The 25,401-nt window shown below is 44.8% G+C and overlaps 1 protein-coding gene across 9 annotated transcripts in view; it reads right to left on the bottom strand.

The window, feature by feature from the left end:
* LOC124719063 (poly(rC)-binding protein 3) overlaps nucleotides 1-25,401 on the bottom strand; it is a 507,840-nt gene that overhangs the window by 190,138 nt on the left and 292,301 nt on the right. Inside the window, exon 1 of one of the 9 annotated variants that reach the window (XM_047244738.1) lies at nucleotides 23,558-23,729. The exons of 7 other annotated variants lie outside the window; for them this stretch is intronic. The gene's annotated coding sequence lies outside the window, so the exon portion shown is untranslated. Of the gene's footprint in view, nucleotides 1-23,557; nucleotides 23,730-25,401 lie in introns of those variants that run through there. One more of the 9 variants, XM_047244737.1, reaches the window with a different exon arrangement.

Raw genomic sequence — 25,401 nt, 5'->3', positions numbered from 1 at the left:
GACCGGGGAGCAGGGAGCAGCGAGCAGGGAGCACAACGCCGCAGAGACAGACACAGGCAGGCAAGGCGACAGGGACGCCGCGCCGCGCCGCTCCGGCTTATATATCTGGCGGCCGCGCAGCTGTCCGAGTACGTGTACACACACACACACACACACACACACACACACACACACACACACAACCTTCCTATTTAAATGGCCACACGGCTTTTAATACACTTCCTCACAGACCACTCGGGCAGCTAGTCCACGACGGTAAGTCGGCAAAGTTACTTCGAGAGACGTTGTGTTTCACAACCATCACCAAACTATCCGATTAAAAACACTATATATATCGCGTGCGCGTATCGTACGTGTCAATCTTTCATAGCTCGTTCTCAGATCTTCCCAAAAGTGCATAAGGAATAATAGAGAAGATCGAAAAGTGTGAGTGAAGGAAGTGGAACCTTTATGGCATTCGTCAAAAGCAGCCTTTTGATTACTTAAGAGTTTGTGTCGCACAGTGACTGGATCTGTTGTTGGGCCCTAAAAAGACTAGGCGCTACAGTCTGGAACCGCGCGACCGCTACGGTAGCAGCTTCGAATCCTGCCTCGGGCATGGATGTGTGTGATGTCCTTAGGTTAGTTAGGTCTAAGTAGTTCTAAGTTCTAGGGGACTGATGACGTAAGAAGTTAAGTCCCATAGTGCTCAGAGCCATTTGAACCCTAAAAATAAATTTTATTCGCTGTTGCGCAAAGTAATGCAGAAACAATTTCGATAAGCTTAATTTTATTTAATATACGTACAGAAAACCGCAACCAATCACTTTTTTGAAATCGTTATTTCCTAAAACGGTGTTTGAACTTTTTCATGCAAATCTTTATACGGTGCACATGAGGTTGCAGACAATTTCAAAGCGTAATGATCCTGTGCACTATCTGAAGATGAGCCTGAAAAGGGTCGAAAACCAGTTTATGAAATAAATAAATATTTCAAAAAAGTTAGTAGTTGCAGTTTCATGTATTTATAATGAATAAACAGTCCCCAAAGCAACTCTGTAACACAGTACATGTTGTTCGAACCTACCGGTAACAAATCTAACAGCAAGCTGCTGAATTGCTTGGATATAATCCTTTAATCTGACCTGGTGCGGACCCCAAACACACTCACAGAAGTCAAGAATAGGTGGCACCAGCGTCCTATGTGAGGTATCCTTTACAGATGAACCACCACACTTTCCTAGAATTCTCCCAATAACCTGAAGTCGACTATTCGCCTTCCCTGGCACAGTCCTAACACGCTCGTTCCATTTCATATCGCTCGCCAACTTTATGCCCAGATATGCAGCTCTCCACGCTAGCCTATTCTGTGCATGTCCTTTCTTCTCCACGTAAATAATTCAATCTTTACGCATTCGGAACTGCTTACTGTAGTCAAGCGTAATCTTGCTCTACAAGTTACATCCTGCACACTTCCGTCCATCACCAACTTAGCTAATTCTTGAAGTCAATGCGTCCCTTCTTTTTGTCAAACTCAAACTGTGTCCTAAGTATATCCCTCCACCCCCCACCCCTCCAACCCCCAATTCGAAATGGTTGAGATGGCTCTAAGCACTATGGGACTTAACATCTGAGGTCATCAGTGCCCTAGAACTTAGAACTACTTAAAGCTAACTAACCTAAGGACATCACACACATCCATGCCCGAGGCAGGATTCGAACCTGCGACCGCAGCAGCAGCGCGGTTCCGGACTGAAGCGCCTGGAACCACTCGGCCACACCGGCCGGCTCACCCCCAATTCGAATCGGTATCGTTTCATAATCTAACCTACCTACCCACCCAATCTTACGCAGTCTACCACAGCAATCGTTCCCAAAGTTTCTGTGGTATCGTTCGAAGAATGAGGTCTCTTGTTACAGCTGGTACCTCACGACGGGACCACAAGCTCAAGACAGTCACTGCCAGACGCAGTCGCCGGTGAAGATACGCGCCCTAGAGGCGCCACACTACGCCGCTGCTTTCGTCAGAGGACAGCGCCACTCGCCCCAGTATTGTGATCATCGATTAGGACAGCAGCATCAACACAGCTCAGATCCGGCAGCGCTAGGATTATTAGTCAGAACTGTGTATCGAAGTTAAACTGAGATGTGACTTCTTCAGTACAAACGGTATTCCTGTACTTGGCAAACGTAATAAATATATATTGTGAATTCAAGTTGACCTGCAATGCTTCTAAGTTAAGTACTCCATATTACAAATTACCAATGAAATGAACCAACATTTTACGCATGTTACTGCAGCCGCTCGATCTCCTCCTGAAGCAAATCTAGGGTTGCTACGACATACTGAAGACTGTTCTCTTCTTGACTGTGCTGTTTGCCGTTCACGCATCACTTGCCCTGTCCAATAAGCCTTCAGGTGACAGTGTAATGTGGTTAATGCTGCCTTCGTCGATCGCTTAGTTTTTCCACAGAGCTCTACTGCACTCAATCGCCAATTTAACACCATCTGCATCCAGTTCTTGCGACAACCATTGTTCCTCTGGTTTGGATGAAATTACTTAAGAAAACTACACTGAACAGAGATTGATAGGGATCTGAACCAAATTTGTAACTGACAACATCAGCAGCACAAACTCACTGTAGATAGTGGCATCATCACTGAAAGGCATTGTGAAATCCTAGAGCGATTTAGAAATATTGCAGCTAGCTGTAGCCAAATGTAGTTTGTCTTAAAGGTGCATAAATGTATGGCATGTACATAAATAAAGGGAAGAGACACCGTAGCTATCGATTCCAGCATTAGTGATAAGCCTCTGGAATAGCAAAATACAACTACAATGAAGTGATATGAAAAGGAACGAACTCGTAATATCACTAATTGCAAGAGTTGAGAGCGTCGACAGAGCGTAGGGCTTATCATGCTAAGTATTATCGAGTATTGTTTTTCTCGGATTCTCTTCGACTAATCTTAAGTATCCCCCATGAACCACGGACCTTGCCGTTGGTGGGGAGGTTTGCGTGCCTCGGCGATACAGATAGCCGAGCCGTATCGCAGCAACCTTTTCAGTAGTTGCAGGGGTAACAGTCTGGATGACTGACTGATCTGGCCTTGGAACATCAACCAAAACGGCCTTGCTGTGCTGGTACTGCGAACGGCTGAAAGCAAGGGGAAACTACAGCCGTAATTTTTCCCGAGGGAGTGCAGCTTTACAGTATGGTTAGACAAGAAGACAATAGAAGCTTTCGAAATGTGGTGATACATAAGAAAGCTAAAGATTAGGTTGGTAGATCACATGACTGACGAGGAGGTACTGAATAGAATTGGGGAGAAGAGGAACTTGTGGCACAACTTGACTAGAAGAAGGGATCGGTTGGTAGGACGTGTTCTGAGGCGCCAAGGGAGCACGAAGTTAGTACTGGAGGGAAGCGTGGACGATAAAAATCGTAGAGGGAGACCAAGAGATGAATAGAATAAGCAGATTCCGAGGGATGTAGGTTGTAGTAGTTACTCGAAGATGAAGAGGCTTGCACAGGATAGAGTAGCGTGGAGAGCTGCATCAAACCAGTCTCTGAACTGAAGACTGAAGACCCCCCCCCCCAACAACAACAACAAAACAACAACAACAACAACAACAATCTGAAGTAACATGTAGAGTCACAATTCCTACTACAATAGTAAGTAATGGCTTTAGTTAGCATCTATAATACACAAGCCGCGTTACTGAACGTATTAAGAGTATTACTTCTCAATCTCATGGCCTGTAGGCGAATGGTGTGCGGGAAGAATGATCGTCGGCAAGACTCCGCATGAGCTCGGCATTGTCAGATTTTCCCAACCTCTGTGCTGCTGCGTCTTTCACTGGAGTTTCGAAAAAATCTCTGCGAAGGCTCTCGCGCTAAATGAACTTGCCGCTCTTCTTGGGAAATTCTCTACCTTCGCTGTTAATCATATCTGGCAAGGGTCACAGATTGACGAACAATTCTCCAGAGTCGGTTAGGAGAGAGTTGGCCATAAAGTAATACAACGCATTTTTTTCTTCGACAATTCTTTATTCAACATTGAGAATTACCCAAACGAAAGAATGGTGTTTTATCTGCACACCCTACTTTCCCCCACGAAATCTCCATCCCGTTCCACGGCTTTCCTCCAGCGCGAAACAAGGGCGTGTATGCCCTGTCGGTACCAATCCTTGTCTTGCTGGCGGAGCAAGTGCTTCACTGTGTTAACTTCCTTTGCTAATTGACAGATGAAACGCCAACTGCCGAGTCGTAATGCCCTGTTGTCGCGAACATCAGCAGCTCGCTGCAACATGTCAGGTGCGACAGCCGTGGGTGGTCTCCCCGACCGCTGCAAATCGTGCAGCTCCGCCGAACCGCCTTCTGATGACCTCACCCTTCCTACCCAGCGACTAACTGTGCTTCTGTCGACAGCAGATGCTCCATCGACTTTGCACAAGCGTTTGTGAATATTCCCCACAGTTTCTTTCGCTGCAGTGAGAAATTCAATGACGGCACGTTGCTTGTAACGTACGTCACCTACAGACGCCATTTTGAAACTGTCCTGCAGCTAAGCTATCTGTCGCAAGTGACGGAAACGTGGCGTGCTCGCTCAGGAAACTTCAGATAACACATACGTAACGTTTCGCATTCGTAGCATTGTTTTCGACTGAGAAAAGAAATGGGGTGCATTACTTTCTGGGCAACCCTCATACATTTCGTTAGGATTCTTTGAACAAATCCTACGTCTTGCATCTCCTCTTCTTATTATTTATGTGATGGTACCACTCCACGTCGCTCCGGATGAATATTTATAAATATTCAACATGGTCCTTTCAAGCAGCAACGGATTGCTCAGTCCAATGACTTTCGGTGTAATTCACGTCAAATTCATCCATTTATCTCACAACAATAATGTTAACAGGTTTGCGATAGTTGGGCTAATAGCAGTTGTCGTGTTGTAGCAATTTCGTATCACACAATCAATTAATCCAAGAAAACAGCTCCATTACGGAACTCATTTTAGTAATAATCACGTTCCCTCCGTCCTACCTGTACAACAGTGTGATCCAAGGCAAAGAGGGATTTGTGGGTCTGCTTTGTCTACTACACCCATGCTAGTTTGAACGATTATTTCGCTAATATCAGGGCGTTTTACTCATTTGTTCCTTCTACCCCGTACATTTCAGAACACCACTAACGTGTTGTGCTTTCCCGTACATCTTGTAATGTACTGGCCTCGGTTCATTCGGTGACTGATCGTGCATAAAACACATTTAATCAATCCACTGTAGGGTCATTTCATGGAAAGTGAAGGTTTTGTTACGACTGGCCGCCGGACTGGCCGAGCGGTTCTAGGAGCTTCAGTCCGGAACCGCGCTGTGCTACGGTCGCAGGTTCGAATCCTGCATCGGGCATGGATGTGTGTGATGTCCTCAGGTCAGTTAGGTTTAAGTAGTTCTGAGTTCTCGGGGACTGATGACCTCAGAAGATAGTGCTCAGAGCCATTTGAATTTTTTGTTTTTCCGAAAGTTCTGACGAACCAGAAGGACTAAAGTGTACGATGATTTGTCAGGAAATATTGAAGGCCTGCTAAAGAAACCTTATAGTTCAAGAACCCGTCGTCACTCATGCTCGGTGCGTGTAATGTACAAAAACGACGCAACCGTCATAGCAGCGGCTGGGACGCTAACAGGCCGGACGCGAACCACGGTATACAGCTCCCGGCAAACTGATGCCAGGACTGCTGGGGTACTCGGGCTCTTGCTGCACGCCCGCGTTACGCATTTAGGATGTCGGGAAGCAGCATTTCAAACAGCGCATTCTCAGTGCAGCGTAGGTAACTAATAGAATAGATACACTGTTGTAGTCCCGCCGCGTAGACAAAATAAAAAGCTATGATACAGTGAAAAGCCCAACAACAGACGTTCCATTTCGAGTCGTGCAACGTTACGCCTACATATTTAATCGACGTGACCATGTCCAGCAGCACATCATTAAAACTGCGTTCGAACATTACGGGATTTTTTTTTTTTTACTCGTCTACACGTAACTACATTTCTTTAACACTTACTTGAAGCTGCCACTAGTCACACCAAACAGAATTTATGTCTAAATCATCCTAAGACGACACTTTCCCGCACACGCAGCGACATGAGCAGAGAGTCGTGGACTGCTGCTCGCCCTGCCTGTCAGATCATTTACGTGTATACAGAAGAACAATGGTCTATCACACTTCCCTGAGGCACTCCTCAGCATACCTCGCCCCCGACACGGGCACACATTCGATGGCTGAGCGTGCTTGTTGTCAACAACGCATCCGAAAGGGCAGAACCTATTAAGAAAGTTGAGTAGAGGAAGATATAAAGGGAAAGAGCTCCTCCCCCCCCCCCCCCCCCCCCAAGAACAAAACTGACATCTCCAACGTAGTGGAAACGACTGAAGGAAAGTCATTGCCGTCATTTAGACGCTCAAACAGCCGTAGTCTTCCAACATGTGTTCACGGCAGTAGTGTTAAGTGGAATACCAGTAATAGTGCACACTTATATTTTGTCTCGAATAAAATATATTACTTATTACTTTAGTTCTTAAATTAATAACATGACGTAAGTTGTTCTAAAATCGTCAGACTGATGCTTTTCAAATGCTACATTTCTCTAACTGAATTTCTTGGATGTTATGTTACAGCATTGTACTAACTTCTCATGTAAACAAATAATAATCATTGTTATATTAAAACATTTTATACACTACTAAAAAAAAAACACGAAGCACCACGAAGGAATTTTGCGAATGAGACGGAAATTGTTAGACGTACAATTACAGACAAACAAATGACTACAATGTCAAAAAAACTGGACGATTTGTTCAGGAGAAAGAGCTTCTCAAATTTAGCGAGTCAGTAACGCGTTGGTCCACTTCTGTGACCTATGCAAGAAGTTATTCGGCTTGGCAATGATCGATTGAGTTGTTGGATGTCCTCCTGAGAGATCTTGTTCCAAATTCTGTCCAACTGGAGCGTTAGATCTTCAAAAATCCCATAATGCTACAAACGTTCTCAACTGGGGAGAGATCAGGCGACTTGCTGGCGAAGCTAGGGGTTTCCATGCATGAAGACGAACAGAAATGTAAGGCCATGATGGCTAACAAAACAAGAGCGTAGAATATCGTCGACGTACCGCTGTGCTGCAAGGCTGGCGCTGATGACAAAGGGATCATGGCTGTCGAGCCGCATGAAGGGCAACAGTCGTGTTGGTGTCCCGTCGCTCTCCAGTGCGTCTCCTGATCGCTCACAGGGGTTCAGTTCCAAGCGGGACTCGTCACTGAAGACAATTCTACTTCATTGAGTGAGACGTCCTGGACGGCGCGGGGACACAAACCTGACTGTCACTCTCCACAGACACGAAAACCACAAGTGATGCTCTGTGGTTTCATTTTTCTTTTTGTACAAGGAACCCTTTGTTTGTCATCCACGGCACTCTTACGGTACTATGGTTACGTCGAGCATATCCTATGCCCCAATTCTGCCGTTCATGGCAAGTCATCCTGGACCCACATTTCAACAAGATAACGCCCACCCGCACAGGGCAAGAGTTTCTACTGCTTACCTTCGTGCTTGCCAAAACCTACCTTGGCCAGAAAGATCGCCTGATCTATGCCCAGTAATATTATGGACTAGGTCCTCTAACACGCTCGAGATTTTTAAGATCTAGCGCGACAATTGTAAGGACTACGGCACGACATTCGTCAGGAGGACATCAAACAACCCTATCAATCAATGTCAAGCTGAATAACTGCTTGCGTACTAGGCAGAGGTGGACCAATGCGTTACCGACTTGCTCAGCTGGTGAAGCTCCTGGTCCTGAATAAACCATCCATTTTTTCTGAAATTAGAATCATTTGCTCGCATGTTACATGCACGTCACATTTACCGAATTCCATCCCATTAAGGTAATTGCTTCGTGGTGCGTCCTTTTTTCTTATTGTGTATATTTTTGTCATTATCTGTAGCAAGTTAATCAAGTATGTGACCGTAAGTAATATTTGTTGGGGGAACGGGTAGAAAAGGGTACAGAAGAGGGGAGAACACAGACTAACTACCTGGAAGCAACAGTTTCATGATTTCAGTACATTCATTTTCTTTTTTACCGTAAATATTGGGACTCCCAAGAATTCTAGGTCCACATGTATTACAAAGTGTAATGGCGGATTCCTCATCTGAGTTTACGTCTATTTTTCTGTGTAAGACTGTAACTTGTAGCGAGCAAGAAATCTCCAATCAACCGTGAATTCTCAAAGTAAGGCCACGTTGTTGGCCTGTAATTTTACTGATTCACATCTAGACATTTCATGTGCAGACTCTGAAACGCTTTGCATACGTCGTGAACCATAGTTCCGTTAATGCACTTCCATAAAGCCGTCGGCACACGGACCGTCACTGTTGAGCGTGCCGAGTTCGAGGCGCTGCTGAACGCTCAGAACCGATGAGACTCGTTCATACGGCACGTGTACTTAAACGTGGTATGTGCCATCGCAGCGCGCTCCAGCTGAAGTTGTCGGCTTATCTGGCTCGCAAATCACATTGTTTACGAAATGGACAGCCGAAAAATTCCTACATTGGATGTATTAGAATGCACATTTACTCAATTTCCCATCTGCTACTTCAGACTGTTTTACCTGTAATATGCATAAATAAAAACTTTAATATCCATGAACATGTTATAAGGCGAAAAGGGAAGTACCACGTCCAGTCAGTAAGGGCATCGGCTTATGAAAGTTCCATTACACGGAAGGTGATACAAATTTACAATAGTTCTCCACATAAGAAAAAAAACTTTCTTCATTCTCATCTTTCAGTGGAACCTAAGGTCATCCTTACTTAATCACTTTTCCTATTCCGCAGCAGAATCTTTATAACATGCGAAATACAAGAATTGAAACAAAGCGCAAAATTCATTACTGGTACATAGTAGTGCTAACTGTCTTATAGATAAAAAGTTCATTGATCTCATTCATCGGAAAGAGCGCACTTATACGTATATAGAATAGAATATACTTTTATTAAAATAATAAGAAAGATGAGAAAGTAGTAGAACATGCGAATGTTAGTACAGAAATATTTGGACCCAGTGAGCTGCAAAAACAACACATCACCTTTTACTTTACAACTCTGCATCTCTGTTCATGACGCTACACGACCATGAATGATGTATGACCATACTTTGCATCTCACCATCTTCTGAAACCCTTAACCGTAGATATGTATTAACTGACAGTTATAACAAACAGTACCATGAACAACGCAAAATTACTCTGAGCACTATGGGACTTAACATCTGAGGTCATCAGTCCCCTAGAACTTAGAACTACTTAAACCTAAATAACCTAAGGACATCACACACATCCATGCCCGAGGCAGGATTCGAACGTGCGGCCGTAGCGGACGCGCGGTTCCAGACTGAAGTGCCTAGAGCCGCTCAGCCACAATGATCGCCATGGACAGTGCACTTGCTGTGTCCTCGATGTGCCATTGCCTTTAAATCGGATATTTTTCATAAACTGCAAGGTACAATAACTTTCTTCATCATGAATATGTCGTTTCCCGCCATTTTATTACAAAAAAGTTGTACATTCACCCATAGGTTTTTGAGAGAGCCTCAAGTTGCTGGTGCTTAAGAACAGCATGCACGGGGTGATTCAGCTGCCGCTGTCAATGGGTTTTATACAGCACAGAATGCCTTCGAAAACCACATGCGAGATTTTCATATAAACACGACCTTTTAGTCGGAAATTTAATACAGTTATTTTTTTGTAATGAGATATGTTTGTGCTGGAAGCAACAATTTTCGAATTGTTCGAGAGAAACGAGTTTGAAGGTCATTCTCATACGTTTTTTCTTGAATAATTCGAACTGCAGCCTCTAGAGAAAATGTATCCCAGTACAAAATTTAAATTTATTTTCCTACGAATTGATGCTGTTCATTTTTTTCTGTAGGACTAATAGTTCGCGCATAGCGAGCGAGAGAAAATGTAAATCTTGTGCAAGGTATTTGAAGGCGCTGCGGGTTGCATGAAGCCTGACGGTAGGGGCAGCTGAACACGCTGCGCTGTGGGACCGGACCGGACAGCGGAACCGTGTTGCTGCCAGTCGGCGCGGTTATTCCGACAATTTCCGCCGACGGCACCGCCCGCTCCCAATAACCGCGCGCTGCCCACGTGCGTCATAGCCCGCGCAATCGATATGGCGGTACACGGTGTATGACGTGCTGTGATGTGATGCGATGCGATACAACTACGGTCGATGGCGAGGGCGAACTAGCAACACGCTCTCTAGATCAGAGCCTGGCAGAGCTCGCATCCACGAGTCAGCATGGGAAACATTGTTCTGCAAGTGTTTCTGTCATTCTCTGGCGCGTTTTAATGATTCTTTCGTAGCTCAACAGTTACATTAACACCATACAAATTTGTAACTCTGTCCCATGTAAGTTTTAGATTATTTCATCTCAATGGTTCAGAGTATCTGACATGTCTGATACAGCTCTGCACGTTGGGAAGGGTTCGGCAGCGTGCTTTCTCCACGTTATGACGTCAGAGCACCGAGGCCTACGAGAAAGACAGGCGCGGCGCGTACGTTACGAAGATAGGCCAAGCTCGCGCAACTCAGCAGACAAACTGCGTTTCTACACCTGTTAACTCGCAACTAGGTGTGTACGTACAAACGAGAATTGCATCTTCTACTGAAATCCACTATTATGGAATCTTCCCGTCAATAGTCCTACAATGATAGGAAGTCCACAGGCCTACTAATACTTTGTTACGGCTGTACTGGAGTACAATAAAACGAAAATCATGCCAAAACGATCGTTAGTTGCATAAAGCACTACATCGTCAGGAAAGACTAAATGCTATAAACAAGGTGTTATACAATTTATGTCGAGAATTTTTTTTCTTTTAGGACGACTAGTAATCAGTAAGACCTCATAATAGCAGACTCCAGTAGAAGATGCAATTCTCGTTAGTACTACACATTCGGTTGCGAGTTAGGTTTAGGAACGCCTTCGTCACGTACGCGCTGCGGCCTGTCTTTCTCGTGGCCCTCGCTCAGCACGCACCGTGTACCGACGGCTTTAGGTAGCATCCACGTTGTTCTCCAAGCTCACGATCGACTGAAACTAAACTTCTTTTGATAAGTCTTGTCTGAACAGCATTCCAGTATTTGCGTGGTGAATCGTGGTTGCGTCCTATCAGCATAGATGAGCAGTAAGACGCTGGCTGCCACGCACAGTTGTAGTCAACCTCCGCGCCCTCCATTGCCCCTCCCGCCCACTACTTCTCTCACCCCCTCACACACTCTCCTTCCGCACCTGGGACCATACGCATTACGAGAATTAGTACTTTTATTGTATACCCTCCGACCTTTTACCACCACGTGGCAGCGCGACAGTAAATATTTTGATCGCACATCTTAACATATTATAAGTTTATTTCGAGTAATCAAACCAAACATAGAGAAGAAAGAGTATCTTGATTATTAATTGTGTATCCAACTGTCGCACTGCGCTGACAACACAGTGCTGTGCTCTCTGCATATCAATCTGCCACTATTTCATCCATTTGCACAAAACCTTCAGAATTATTTGGTAGTTGTACTATGTCACAACTGCACCCTTGTATCCGATAATACGGCTATTAAACGAAACGTAAATTACGTGTGTTAGTAGATTTGATGTTAGAAATTCATCATTAACTCGAACAATTAGTGAGAGTCGAGGTTATTCTACTACCCTATGGGAAAGACCAGCCCGTCCACATGAAGTTAATTCCCACTTAAGATACCTATTTTGTTTCGGTTCGTGTCATTCTATCTTTACGGTTCCGTACATCAATTAGTAAAAACACGAACTTATAGGTTCGTTTTGTTGTCCGTCTGTCTGTATGACTGTTCAAAAACCATTTTTCTCAGAAACGGGTTGACATATCACGTAGAAGTTTATGTCGCATACTAGCAACTGTGGTCCCTTGGCGGTGTAACGAACGTTAGCTTCTACGTCAATGGAGTCAAAAGATACGGCCATTTATGTCACATATTTTGATACTCGCAAACTCACTCATCGAAACCTTCCCATTGGCCAACAATCATGACATTTGGCATGAATAAAGATTTCACAGTACATGTGCAGAGAAAAAAATCCGAAAGCGTTAATTTGTTACTACATCACTTAAAAAAACTATTTGTCTTTGTTATCCGACTTCAAACTTGAAATTAAAGCATCTCCGGAACCAATGTCTGGCGAGTATCAATGTCGGTAATAGGCAAAAATGATAAGATTCTCGCTTCCCGGAATGGATGAACATAAATTAAGTTTGTACGGAACCTTCACAGCGCGAGTCCTGCCCGATTTTTCCATTTATCTACCGTTCCTTCAGAACAGAGAACAGTTTCATAATGGAGAGAAGTGTTCTGGCGTGGTATTTCGTCTGTACTTTTTTGTAGTGGAGAGATTACAGTGTACTTAAGCCTTTTGTTTAGTATGTGTCGACGGTGTTCAACCATACGTAAACCCCCCCCCCCCCCCCCACACACACACACACACACATTGCAAACAATGGTCAAGAATGCCGTTTTATACTCGGCCAATAAATGGTTTAATAGTTCTTGCGCATCCAGACTGGTTTGCAGGTAAGTATACCTGATCTTTTTGATGGTAAATCCATTAATTACTACCCGTTGATACTTAATGGAAAATACGAAGGAGCTGTGATTAATGGAGTTTTATTAACAACATTAGATATACTGGTGATACTGTCTTACTTGCAACGTGACCGGAAGATTTTCAACTGTTACTAAAGAGAGTGATGCCACGCCGTTACGTCCAAACGTCAGTAAGATAACACGGACGGTTGTCATCAGCAGAAACCGGGATGAAACTCGGGGCACTATTGCACTCGGTAATGGTAAGATCGAAAGCGTTCCACCATATACACATTTGGGAAGTCTAATAGAAAGTAACTGGTTCTTTTCTCAAGTATTTTGGTGTCGAATTGAAGAGTCCTGAAGTTCTTTCCAGAAAAATAAAGAAGTTCTGACTAGTCATGACTCAAGTATTGCTCGTCGCACTGGATTAATTCGATCATAAATGTTCACTATCCTACTCTACGTATGGAGTTGAGTCACGAACACTTAGTTAAGAAATTGGAGGCATTTGAAATGTTGCGTATCGAAGGATCTTAGCCGGCCAGTGTGGCCGAGCGGTTCTAGGCGCTTCAGTCTGGAACCGCACGACCGCTACGGGCGCAGGTTCCAATCCTGCCTCGGGCATGGATGTATGTGATGTCCTTAGGTTAGCTAGGTTTAAGTAGTTCTAAGTTTTAGGGGACTGATGACCTCAGATGTTAAGTCCCATAGTGCTCAGAGCCATTTTTTTGAAGGATGTTAAGGATAAAAAAAGTCACAAATGTGGCAGTACTTTGGCGTATCAGCAAAGATTTAGAAATTATCAATACCATCAAGAGAAGAAAATTTGAATACATTGGCCATATAACGACGAACAACAAATATGACATGTTGCAAATAACACTTCAAGGAAAGTTTGATAGCACTGGTCATCAATGGATTTGGTTCCTAAATGGGAGTAACAGCTATTAACTAAATTCGGTGTGCTGATTTTAATACTGTCGATAAAAATCACTAACTGGTCCTAGTTTCTGAGACGATGCGTTACGTTAGGTTCAATTGGTTAGTTATGTAATGAGACCTCCGTATTCTTTTATACTATATAAATAAAACTTTTTTTCCATTTCAGGTTTGCGTAATTCCCTGTGATCCAGCGACTAGTTCTGCAATAAAATGTCACTCTCGTGTGTGAACAGTAGTGACAATTTCTGTTACATTTGTGGCGAGATCATATTTACTACACAGACAAGGAAGCTCACGCCTGTTTTCCGCAAAGCTTAACTGTACTTTGGAAGCAAGGTGGGTGACCAGGAGGAAGGATGGGCTCCTTATTTCTGCTGTAATACCCGTGCTGTGCAGCTAAGAGAGTGGCTGAATGGGAAGCATATATCTGTGCGATTTCCAGTGCCCATGGTTTGGCGAGAACCAAACAACATACGAACTACTATTATTTTTGTGCAACCCCATAAATAAAAGTATGACAATGACAAAGGAAAGGATTGTATATCCAAATTTACCATCAGCACTTCGCCCTGTTCCCAACAGCTGAGAGTTGTCTGCATCTAGCCGGCCGGTGTGGCCGAGCGGTTCTAGGCGCTTGAGGCTGGACCCGCGCGACCGCTACGGTCGCAGGTTCTAATCCTGCCCCGGGCATGAATGTGTGTGATGTCCTTAGGTTAGTTAGGTTTAATTAGTTCTAAGTTCTAGGGGACTAATGACCTCAGATAGACCCATAGTGCTCAGAGCCATTTTGTCTGTACCTCATCTGCCTGTACATTGGATTATCGACGAAGAAGAACATTTATCATCTACTGATAAACATGAGATACAAGATGAAGCTTTTACAGTTACTGAGTGAGAGATTTGTCGTCCTACACAGGAAGAACTCTATGACTTTGTTCGGGATCTTGAACTTAGCAACGCCAAAGCAGAACTTTTGGGTTTCCAGCTGTAACAGTGGAATGCAATTCCTACTGGCGTTAGCATCTCATATCAACAGAGGCGTAAGGCATTTGTAGACATTTTAAAAATGGATGGAATAGTCTGTTTCTGCAATAATATTGGTTCAAATGGCTCCGAGCACTATGGGACTTAACATCTGAGGTCATCAATCCCTAGAACTTAGAACTACTTACACCTAACTAACCTAAGGACATCACACACATCCATGCCCGAGGCAGGATTCGAACCTGCGACCGTAGCAGTCGCGCGGTTCCAGACTGAAGCGCCTAGACCCGCTGGGCCACCGCAGCCGGCTGCAATAATATTGATGGGTTAATAGCAGCATTGGGAACTGAATACAACCCACAGAACTGGAGAATTTTCACAGATGCCTCAAAGGAGAGTTTAATACGTGTGTTTCTCCATAATGGGAGAAAAGTTCCAATCCTGTTGTGCATGCTGCACATATGAAAGAGACATACAACTCACTGAAGCATATTCTACAAGGTCTACAATTACCTACCTATAAGTGGACAACCTGTGCTAATCTGAAGGTTGTAGCGCTCCTCCTAGGTATGCAGTTAGGATATACCAAGTTCTCGAGTTCCATTTGCGAGTAGGACAGCCATGCAACTGACAAACGCAAGAGTGGCCAAAGCGAAGCAACCTAGAACTAGGACAGAAGAATGTATTGAGTAATCTTGTTGATAGATAACAGATTCTGCTGACTCAACTGCACTTCTAACTCAGTCTTATGAAGATTTTCGCAAAGGCCCTGAATATGGAGAGTGCAACCTATGAGTGTCTTCAAGAAATGTTCGCTCACATGACACATGTTAAGCTCAAGGAAGGTGTAATTTATCGGCCCACAAATTAGGACAGTCATTAAGAGCGAACATTTTACTGAACTACTGAACGAAAAGGAAAAAAATTGCATGATGCTTTTAAAGATGTAACCATCAATTTCCTTGGAAACAAGAAAGCAGAAAATTATGTGGAATTTGTGTAGAATGTGGTGAAATGGGGTGTCACGTGTCTCTTAAGTTGCACTACTTACACTCCCACTTAAACTTCTTTCCAGAGTCTCTCGGCGCTGTTAGTGATAAACATGGGGAGAGATTGCATCAGCACAGCGCTACGATGGAGAAACGTTAGCAGGGAAAATGGAATTCTAATATGTTAGCAGACTACTGCTGTACAATCAACTGGAAGACTTTAGAAACTACTGACAAACGAAAATCTCGAAAAGGAAAATTTTTAGAGTATTTTATATATATGGAATTAACGTTTGTAATAAATGTACTCAAGTTACGTGTATATAGACAGATAAATGAATTGGCGTATACAGAAAACAGTAGTTAGTATTACGTATATACAGTATTCCTAAATCACAGGAGTGAGAACCAACTGAATAGTTTTAGAACCGTTTTCCTATTCAGAGAAGTACAACACATCGAGTGCAGTTTGTTTTATCCAGGAACCTAACAAAAAGTTTTCATTTGTTGACAAGTTTAGCAAACACTTTCCAGAACCTACGAGGGCGTGCTGAAAAGTAATGCCTCCAAATTTTTATGTGAAAACTCTTAAAGCTTTCCAATTAAAACAAACTCTATTACCATTCTACACACTTATTGCTCATGTCTACACATTCATATGTCAATGTAGTCACCCGTTTCTCCCAACGAGAGACCAGTTTGTTGATATCGCAATGTTTGACTTCGTTGATGGAACCAACTCTGCTTGCGCCGCTCCATCACTGTCAAAGTGAAGCCCTCGAGGGTGCTTTTTAAGTTTTGGAAACATGAAAATCGGATGGGGCGTGGGATTGTTGCAGATGACCTAGCGCTCGTGTGTGTGTGTGTGTGTGTGTGTGTCACGCTGTAGGCAAATGTGCTCTGTGTGTGGGCGAACTCTTCGGTTAGATACTAGATTACAGAAAGCTGTTTCTCAAGCCCCGACACAGTTCCGTTACATACCACCATGTCACACGCTACTATTCGGAGCCATCTAGCGGCAAAAGACTGTAACTTGCATTAGCGAAGCAGGAAAGTCGACCGAATTATATGCAGGACATGTAACACCTCAACCGATATTAAAATGCTTTTCAGCACGTCCTCTGGAAGACTATCCATGCTGAAGAACTTACGACAGTGGTTTAGACTGAGCACACAGCTCTGTTCAGGAAAGCCTTGACAAACAGCGTATCATACTACTGGTCACCAGTATTCCTGGAAGACGGTGCACTTAAAGAAGAGAATACAGTGCAATTAAAATTGTCTTTCTTCATCTGGAGATAAGCGACTAGATTAAAATGAAATGAAACATGTAGGGAGTCAGTCGGACTAAAACGAGACATGAGGGAAAACAGAAAACTTTATTATTTCAAAAGTAATCGCCACAACTTATTACATCTATACCACTGTACACCAAGACGGTCAGTGCTAATGTCTGCGGCTACCTATGGAACCGTGACTGTACCCAAGCGGGCTCATTTGTTGCCAAGGCTGTTTCGACTGTGCAGCAAAAGTTTCGCTGGGAAGCCCTTACACATCCTCCACACAGTCTCGGTCTCTCCCCACATGATTTCCATATTTTCAGGTCCCTGAAGAAAGACATTCGTGGACGTCCATTTGCTTCGCATGACGAGGTGACCTCCTGGGTACAATCACTGTTCCGCAGGCAACCGCGAACATTATGCCATGAAGACATTGACAGTCTTGTCTCTCAGTGCGATAAATATATAACAGTTAGGACGATTACTTTTGAAACAACTGGCAGTTTGCTTAATTTTTCCTCAACTGTCTCGTTTTCATTTGACTGACCCTTATATAAATGTCAGCGTTTCTGTAATATGGATATTCAATTAAAATCTTTCAGAGTATAAGCGAAGTAGATATCAGAAGGTAACAACTAAGTGACGCGACATAAGACAGTACATGAAAGCGTAACAGCAGGAAAGAACAAAAGTAAAAGCCCAAAGCACAGCTTATATTTTGCGCCCCTGTCTTAATTAACAAGACAAGAGAGAGCGGCAGAGGTTTGGGGAGGGAGGAGGTGGGGCTTTAGGGAGGTAGAAGATAATATTTTCCCTATTCATATGTATCCATGGGGCGTTCAGTTAGTTCTAAAACAACGACTGTTTTTGAGCAACAAACGTGACTCAATCACTTAGCGAGAATGTGTGTGACTAAAAATCCGATGTCACGGTTTCAGTCATCAGACGGCTAAAAGATTCTTCGTTCACTTCGGTATCTGTCAAAAACTTCGCTCCACCGTTGTTGATGATCTGGGTTGAACAGTACGTTGGCTGAATCAGGAATCCAACAGGGCTGAAGGCAACCTTTTCGTCGAGGAGGGATTTATCTTATTTGATGGAAAAAAAGTTAGTGTGAATTGACACTGAAGGTATCGTTGACGTCGATATGCAGCAGGATTTTGGAACATGTATTGTGTTCGAACATTATGAATTACCTCGAAGGTTCAAACGGCTCTGAGCACTATGGGACTTAACATCTGAGGTCATCAGTCCCCTAGAACTTAGAACTATTTAAACCTAACTAACCTAAGGACATCACACACATCCATGCCCGAGGCAGGATTCGAACCTGCGACCGTAGCGTTCGCGCGGTTCCAGATTGTAGCGCCTAGAACCGCTCGGTCATCCCGGCCGGCACCTCGAAGGAAACGGTCTATTGAGACACAGTCAACATGGGTTTAGAAAACATCGTTCCTGTGAAACACTACTACCTCTTTAGTCACGTGAAGTGCTGAGTGCTATTGACAAGGGATTTCAGATCGATTCCGTATTCCTGGATTTCCGGAATGCTTTTGACACTGCATCACACAAGCGGCTCGTAGTGAAATTGCGTGCTTACGGAATATCGTCTCAGTTATGTGACTGGATTTGCAATTTCCTGTCAGAGGGGTCACAGTTCGTAGTAATGACGGAAAGAAAGAAGTGATTTCAGGTATTCCCCAAGGTAGTGTTATAGGCCCCTTGCTGTTCCTTATCTATAGAAACGTTTTGGGAGACAATCTGAGCAGCCGTCTTCGGTTGTTTGCAGATGACGCTGTAGTTTATCAACTAATAAAGTCATCAGAAGACTAAAACAAACTGCAAAACAATTTAGAAAAGATATCTGAATGGTGCGAAAAGTGGCAGTTGACCCCAAATAACGAAAAGTGTGAGGTCATCCGCATGAATGCTGAAAGGAACTCAAACTTCGGTTACATAATAAATAAGTCTAATCTAAAAGCCGTAAATTCAACTAAATACCTAGGTATTACAAATACGAACAAGTTAAATTGGAAGGAACACATAGAAAATGTTGTGGGGAAGGCAAACCAAAGACTGCGTTTTATTGGCAGGACACTTAGAAAATCTAACAAAGCTACTAAGGAGACTGCCTACACTATGCTTGTCCGTCCTCTTTTAGAATACTGCTGCGCGGTGTGGGATCCTTACCAGATGGGACTGACGGAATAAATCGAAAAAGTTCAAAGGAAAGCTGCACGTTTTGTATTATCGCGAAATATGGAAGAGTGTGTCACAGATATTATGCAGGATTTGGGCTGGAAATCATTAAAAGAAAGGCGTTTTTCGTTGCGACGAAATCTTCTCACGAAATTCCAATCACCAACTTTCTCCTCCGAATGCGAAAATATTTTGTTGACACCGACCTACATAGGGCGGAACGATCACCGAGATAAAATAAGGAGAATCTGAGCTCGTACGGAAAGATATAGGTGTTCGTTCTTTCCGCGCGCTATACGAGATTGGAATAATAGACAATTGTGAAGGTGGTTCGATGAACCCTCTGCTGAGCACTTAAATGTGATTTGCAGAGTATCCATGTGCACGTAGATACTACCTGAAGACGAAAAATAAACCGTTTCGGTGTTTTCATAATTTTTTCCGTACTACGTGGACTATATAGTCCAACTGAAGCTGAGAATATCAATGAAGTTACAGAAGATTCGCAAAACATTTACAACGGGTATTTCATTCCTCAACGTAACGAAACTAAAAAAAGTTGCTACCCATGTTTCCTCCAACAATACCAGTGCAGTTGCAACAGCGAAGCAGAGGAATGTTTTTTCTGACCAACTGTTCACGGTAACAGCTTGACACGTCTGCATAATAGACGCAATTTTGTAGACTGTGTTCGGGTTGACAGCTGATTTACCTTATTTCATGAGCAAGAGAGTTGTGTGAACCTAAACTGAGTAGTGCTACAACACGATTTCGCATATGCGTACACGGTTGCATTCAATGCGCCTAACAATAACCTGGAAGTCTTTAGTGGTGACATTTCGTAGGTCTCGTAAAATCCCCCATGCCGAATAATACAGTAGGTTAACTATACTTTGCGGCAGGTAAGCTGTAAGTTTCTGGCACTATGATATTTAGAGACTGCACAGAGAGTCGCCACATGCGTATCTGCAGCTATGTAACGCTTCCAATACTTTCGTCTTTTATCAACTGGGCGACACAATAGAAATAGCAAAAGTATTTCACACTTTTTATTGTATTTAATATACAAAACACTTCCTGAAGGTTCCAGTTGTGCAACACAAGGTATGGAGGAAGATTGTTGCCAAGTGCAGCCGCTCCGTGATGACATAAATGACAGCGTCCGGCTATGGACGGTGACGTGTAGTTAATGCAATCCATAATAAAACGGTATTGGACATTTAAAGTATCTAATTCCTCAACAATGTATGGTTTTTGTTTAACTGCGATGGTGGCTTATAGATAGCCTTACTGAATGTGCTATAGTCTTTACATTTCAACAACTATTCCAACAGAGTCGAAGTTGAATGAGTGCATGCTTATGAATTTCTTTGCGATCCAAACACACGCTGCAGAACGTGTAAGTTTTGACACATCTTCTGTGCAACGGATCGTCCGTGCTCACTGCGAAAATAACCTATAATGTATAAAAACAGGAAGCGCTAAGCTGCAATGCCACCAGTGAGACTAGAACGATGAACACGACCCTTAAATTTTCCCTACACGTTAAGAACTTTTGAGACCTTACTGCACAGCGCTGTTTTTCACTTTCACTTAGATACTTTAAAAATGACAGTAACGTTTAGAGATGCATCTCCGTTCACAGTCGTTACCTTTTTCGCAATAGCTATGCGAGTTTTGTGTTAGAAAATTACAACGCTCGACTTTTTGGAATCGGAAGCGATAGGATCCAAGCACGGTCACGCGGAGAACGGGCGTGCATCTACGAAACACGAGGTTAATGGCGAGTCGAGGAGCAGATCTTCCTGGTTACCTGAGCCAAATCCAGAGCAGGAGCTAAAGTCTTTATCGCAATGTATCCGCATAAACGGAAATGCTCCCATTTACTGGCTGCAGCAAGAGCAAGAATCCACCTCTGGTTCTTCTCGGTACCAGCCGAATGCGAAGAAAGGAAAACGCTGAGCGTTCAAGCAGTCACAAACAGCGTGACAGTCCCATTCCGCATGGTCGTCCTCGTCGCTGGCGTTTATGCCCTCTTATCCTCATCAGTTGCTTCCAGGAAACAAACCGCAACTGCCACCTTAACAATCAAGTTGTACGAAACAGTTCGCGTTACTCCGTTTTTCTTTTATCCTCAATTCTCGTTTAACATCTACGTCTAGCTAAGGGATATTTGCCAACATCAATATCAGATTCTGAAGAAGCTGCCTTTTCCCTACTCATAACCAAGCGCTTTACTTCTGATGTCCTCCCTCTCGACCAAGGGTTGAACTCATCCGTCGGACACGGAACTGGTAATGCCTTTATTCAGCTGGGGCGTAAGAAGTCTGTTTCTGCGGATCATTACTTTACACGATCCTTGAAGAAATAGGTCGTACTTTCTGCCGATTGCCGTCTTGACAGTTTGGTGCAGGAATCACCCACATGTATTTTATACTACTATAAATCTTCTGGCAGGCGGAGAGCAGTGATACGGAAGTTTAATGTACGCGGCTTACCTAATCGCGGTACTTAGCGTTCATGCAGTGTGTGGACTACGAAACTCTGGCATACTATTTGTCACCTTTCTTCCGTTCGCAGTTGGAGCACGTCTACTGCTACAGTTCGTAATACGCCGTCAAGCATATAGCAAACAGGTCCGATCAAGTCCATGAGGCCTGTTCAACTGTAGCTCGTCAGCAGTGTAACAACAGAAAGCGGTTTACCAGTTGTGTGTCATTAAACGACTCCTTCCTACTAAAAGGTGCGGCGTTCTACTGTAGCAGTGGTCCATTGCATACACAATTGTGAGAATAATCATATCGACAAAAACGGCACACTTAAAAGCCACAGGCACGGTGCCGCTAGCCAGTGAGTGCTGAGGCCGACCAGCCTCGTACAGTATCAAAGTTTGGATGCAGCAGTTCAAACAGCAGCATATAAAACCCTGTTACCAGACACTGGAATGTGTGTTTATTACTTATAGTTTTAGTTCAAACTTCAACTGAAAGTCAATTATTTTTTATGTTCGCCATCATGGTTCTCACGATAGCAGCAGTCGACACTAGCATTATCACTCACACAGCTCGATAGGATAAGGTACAAAACATATTAGAGCACATCTAACACTATCGAAGAAAAGCTAAGCATTCGAAACGTGTCGTGAGGATTAAGATACGACTGGGAATCCAAACTATTTTTGTAGTTTTTAACACAGAGTAACGGGACCCCCTTTCAGTCATGACTACGAGAAAAGCCAAATAGAAGTGACTCTACGTCTACCATTAGATACATCTACAATATATATACCTCACAGCCAACTGGGCAGTCGCCGCAAATATTAGACTTTCACTACGCTATTCTACTAGCATGTGGAGGATGGGGAAACTAATTGTGCGACGCCGTACGCACCCTACACTCACGTATTTTGATGATCCCTATGGGGACGGAAGCACAGTCGAGGTAAACAGCGGTTGTTTGATGTTAAACGAGAACAGCGTAGTCATTCTCCTAACGACTAGGTATTGAGCTGCGTGAGCGTCTATGTTGACCTTTCATATGGGCTGGTACGACACAGCAGCACTTTAATTTTCGACCAAAGTCTATCGTCATACCTACCTTGTGAGCGGTCCAAACGTCGTAGCAAAGACCTAGAATTGGCCGCTGTAGCGTCTGGAGTGAGATTTCCTTTGCTTACTCGTCGCGCTTTCCCGGTACGTTCCCAAATCTTCCGTTTGCGTTCGCCAGTACTGATTTCGTGCGTTCACTCCATTTCATATTTCAACGCTGTGGTTCAATCGCTAGGTGGGCAAGTGCCGGTCTACACATGCTTAGGTTTGGGCCTCAATTCTCTGTCACTTATCGCTTCTTTCACGTTTCGCACTGTCAAATTGCACGTTATACTGTAGGTCACCCTACACCTCGGCATTCCAGTCACTTCAAAGGTCGCCAGAAGGGGAGGGTGCGACTGCACAATAACATCGTGCCCAGTAAAACACCGCTGTGACCAGAACAGGATCCGGGGTGAGAGCATCTTACCTCGAGAGCTGTACAGACTCGTGACGATCTCAACAGCGCCTAAAATCCTTCGTTGTTTGTTTCCACGCTTACTGGATAAGGATTGCATCTCCCAAATTGTTCGCTCCGGCATATTTTTGTTCGTAACTGCTCTTCACTTTCGTTGAATCCTCCCAACGAATTGCATTCATCGGAATTCTACACTTCCGATTTCACACATTCGTTCCATTTCATATCGCACCACAGTATGCGTACGCTAGTATTAAAACGATGAGACAGGCCTCGGCTTACCACAAAAATGTGACTGCACTCGAAATCTGATCCTAATAGCTACATCTTTTATTTCGTACGCAGGTATCTGCATGTGAAGCTGTGAGCCCTTCCGCATGTCCTCCCAACCTGCTCAGTGCCCGGCAGCTGCCCTGACGCACGCACTCACTCACACACAGCCACACACAGAGCCACACAGCATCCGCGCTCGGCGCCGGCCTCACTTGCCATGTACCGGAGGCCTCTTCCGGGAGCTGGCCGCGTGCTGCTTCGGCGCTTCTGGCGGGCCGGCTGGAACGTGCGTGTGCGAGATAGTAGCGGTGGCTGGCTGGCTGGTTCGCTATACAGTTAACAACGGGGCAGGGCGAACACAAACTGGAGGGAGGGCAGACACAACTGAACTGGCGCGCGGACGCGGCAGCCGCCGGTGGCAGGGCGCCCAGGCGGGGACGTCGCGATGGTGGGGGGCAGCCGGGGGGGAGGGGGGGCAGGGGGGCGGCGGCCGCGGTATCGACGCCCGGCGCCTCCGGAGCGAGTGGCGAGGGGGCCCGGGGGCGGGGGCGGGGGCGGGGGCGAGGGCGGAACGGGAGCACGTGCGGCACGCCTGCGCCCTCGTGTTTACCCCACCCCGCTGTCCCACTGCTCTCGCCGCCGGCATCGGACCCACACTCCTCTCACTCGTCCTCTACTAACATCGTTTTCTCCCAAACGCGACGTTTCTGTCCCCGATAAGCCAACGTAGTCGCGAACGGGAGCGGTGTTTCCAGCGCGACTGCCGAGTCGAGCGGTTATTTGTACGAGAATTTTAGGAACGTCACTGAACCGACGTACCCGCAAGCTGGACACCACAACGCCACTGTACTCGGATCAGAGCAAAAATGTGACTGACAGTTATTTGTTTGAAGGACAACTACTATAGCAACATCCATCCAGAAAATACGCTAATATCTATTCAAATTTCGTGCCACTCGCGTAAGAGTGGCCCTAGTTGCGCCACTGTAAGTGTGGTGTCACCGCCAGACACCACACTTGCTAGATGGTAGCCTTTAAATCGGCCGCGGTCCGTTAGTATACGTCGGACCCGCGTGTCGCCACTATCAGTGATTGCAGACCGAGCGCCGCCACACGGCAGGTCTAGAGACTCCCTAGCACTCGCCCCACTTGTACAGCCGACTTTGCTAGGGATGGTTCACTGTTTACATACGTTCTCATTTGCAGAGACGACAGGTTAGCATAGCCTTCAGCTAAGTCATTAGCTAAGACCTAGCAAGTCGCCATATTCAGTTACTCATGTACCGTCAAGAGCGACGTTCATCATTAATGGATTAAAGTTAAGTATCAAAGTAATTACGTCCGCTTTCTGAATTCTAGTTCCTTGTCATGTTCCAGACCTCAAGTCAGTATAGTTCTTCCCTCCTCACGCCAGCCTGCGTGAGCTAAAACGCGTGCATTTCGGCCTCCGCTAGTAACACGGTATTGGCTCTTCTGCCAACACAACAATAAGGATGCAAATCAGGTTTGCTCTAAATACACGCTGTAACGGTCGTAAGCGTTAGTTGCCTTTCAGATTGGTGAATCGACGTTAGCCAAGAATGGCTTTAACTTGACAAAATGCCATTATCAACACCTCACTGAGTTTGAACGAAGACGTGCTGTAACAAGACAACGAGGAGCTGGATGTTCCTTCTGCGAAACGGCAGGAATGTAGTCACTGTACGTGAATACGGGCAGCGGTGGTCACGAGAATATACTGTCGTAATGTGACAAGGCAGCGGACGCCCACGTGGCGCTACTGAGAGGGAAGAGGGAGAGCACCGTGTTCGGCTTATGGCTCTCGCGCTATTCGGGCTGCAGTTGGCACCACAGTGACACAACGAACTGTTACAAATCGGTCACTTCAAGAACAGTTCAGAACCAGACGCCCTGTGGCGTGCATTCCACCGACCCCAAACCACCGCCATCTGCGACTTCAGTGGCGCCAAGCGAGAGCTCACTGTACGGCAGGGTGTTTTCTGATCAAAGCTGGATGTGCCTCCTCGCCAGTGATGGCCGTGCGTTGGTTGGGAGG

This window comes from Schistocerca piceifrons, chromosome 10, assembly GCF_021461385.2.
Source record: "Schistocerca piceifrons isolate TAMUIC-IGC-003096 chromosome 10, iqSchPice1.1, whole genome shotgun sequence".
NCBI lineage: Eukaryota > Metazoa > Arthropoda > Insecta > Orthoptera > Acrididae > Schistocerca > Schistocerca piceifrons.
This window is presented reverse-complemented; position numbering and strand designations above follow the sequence as displayed.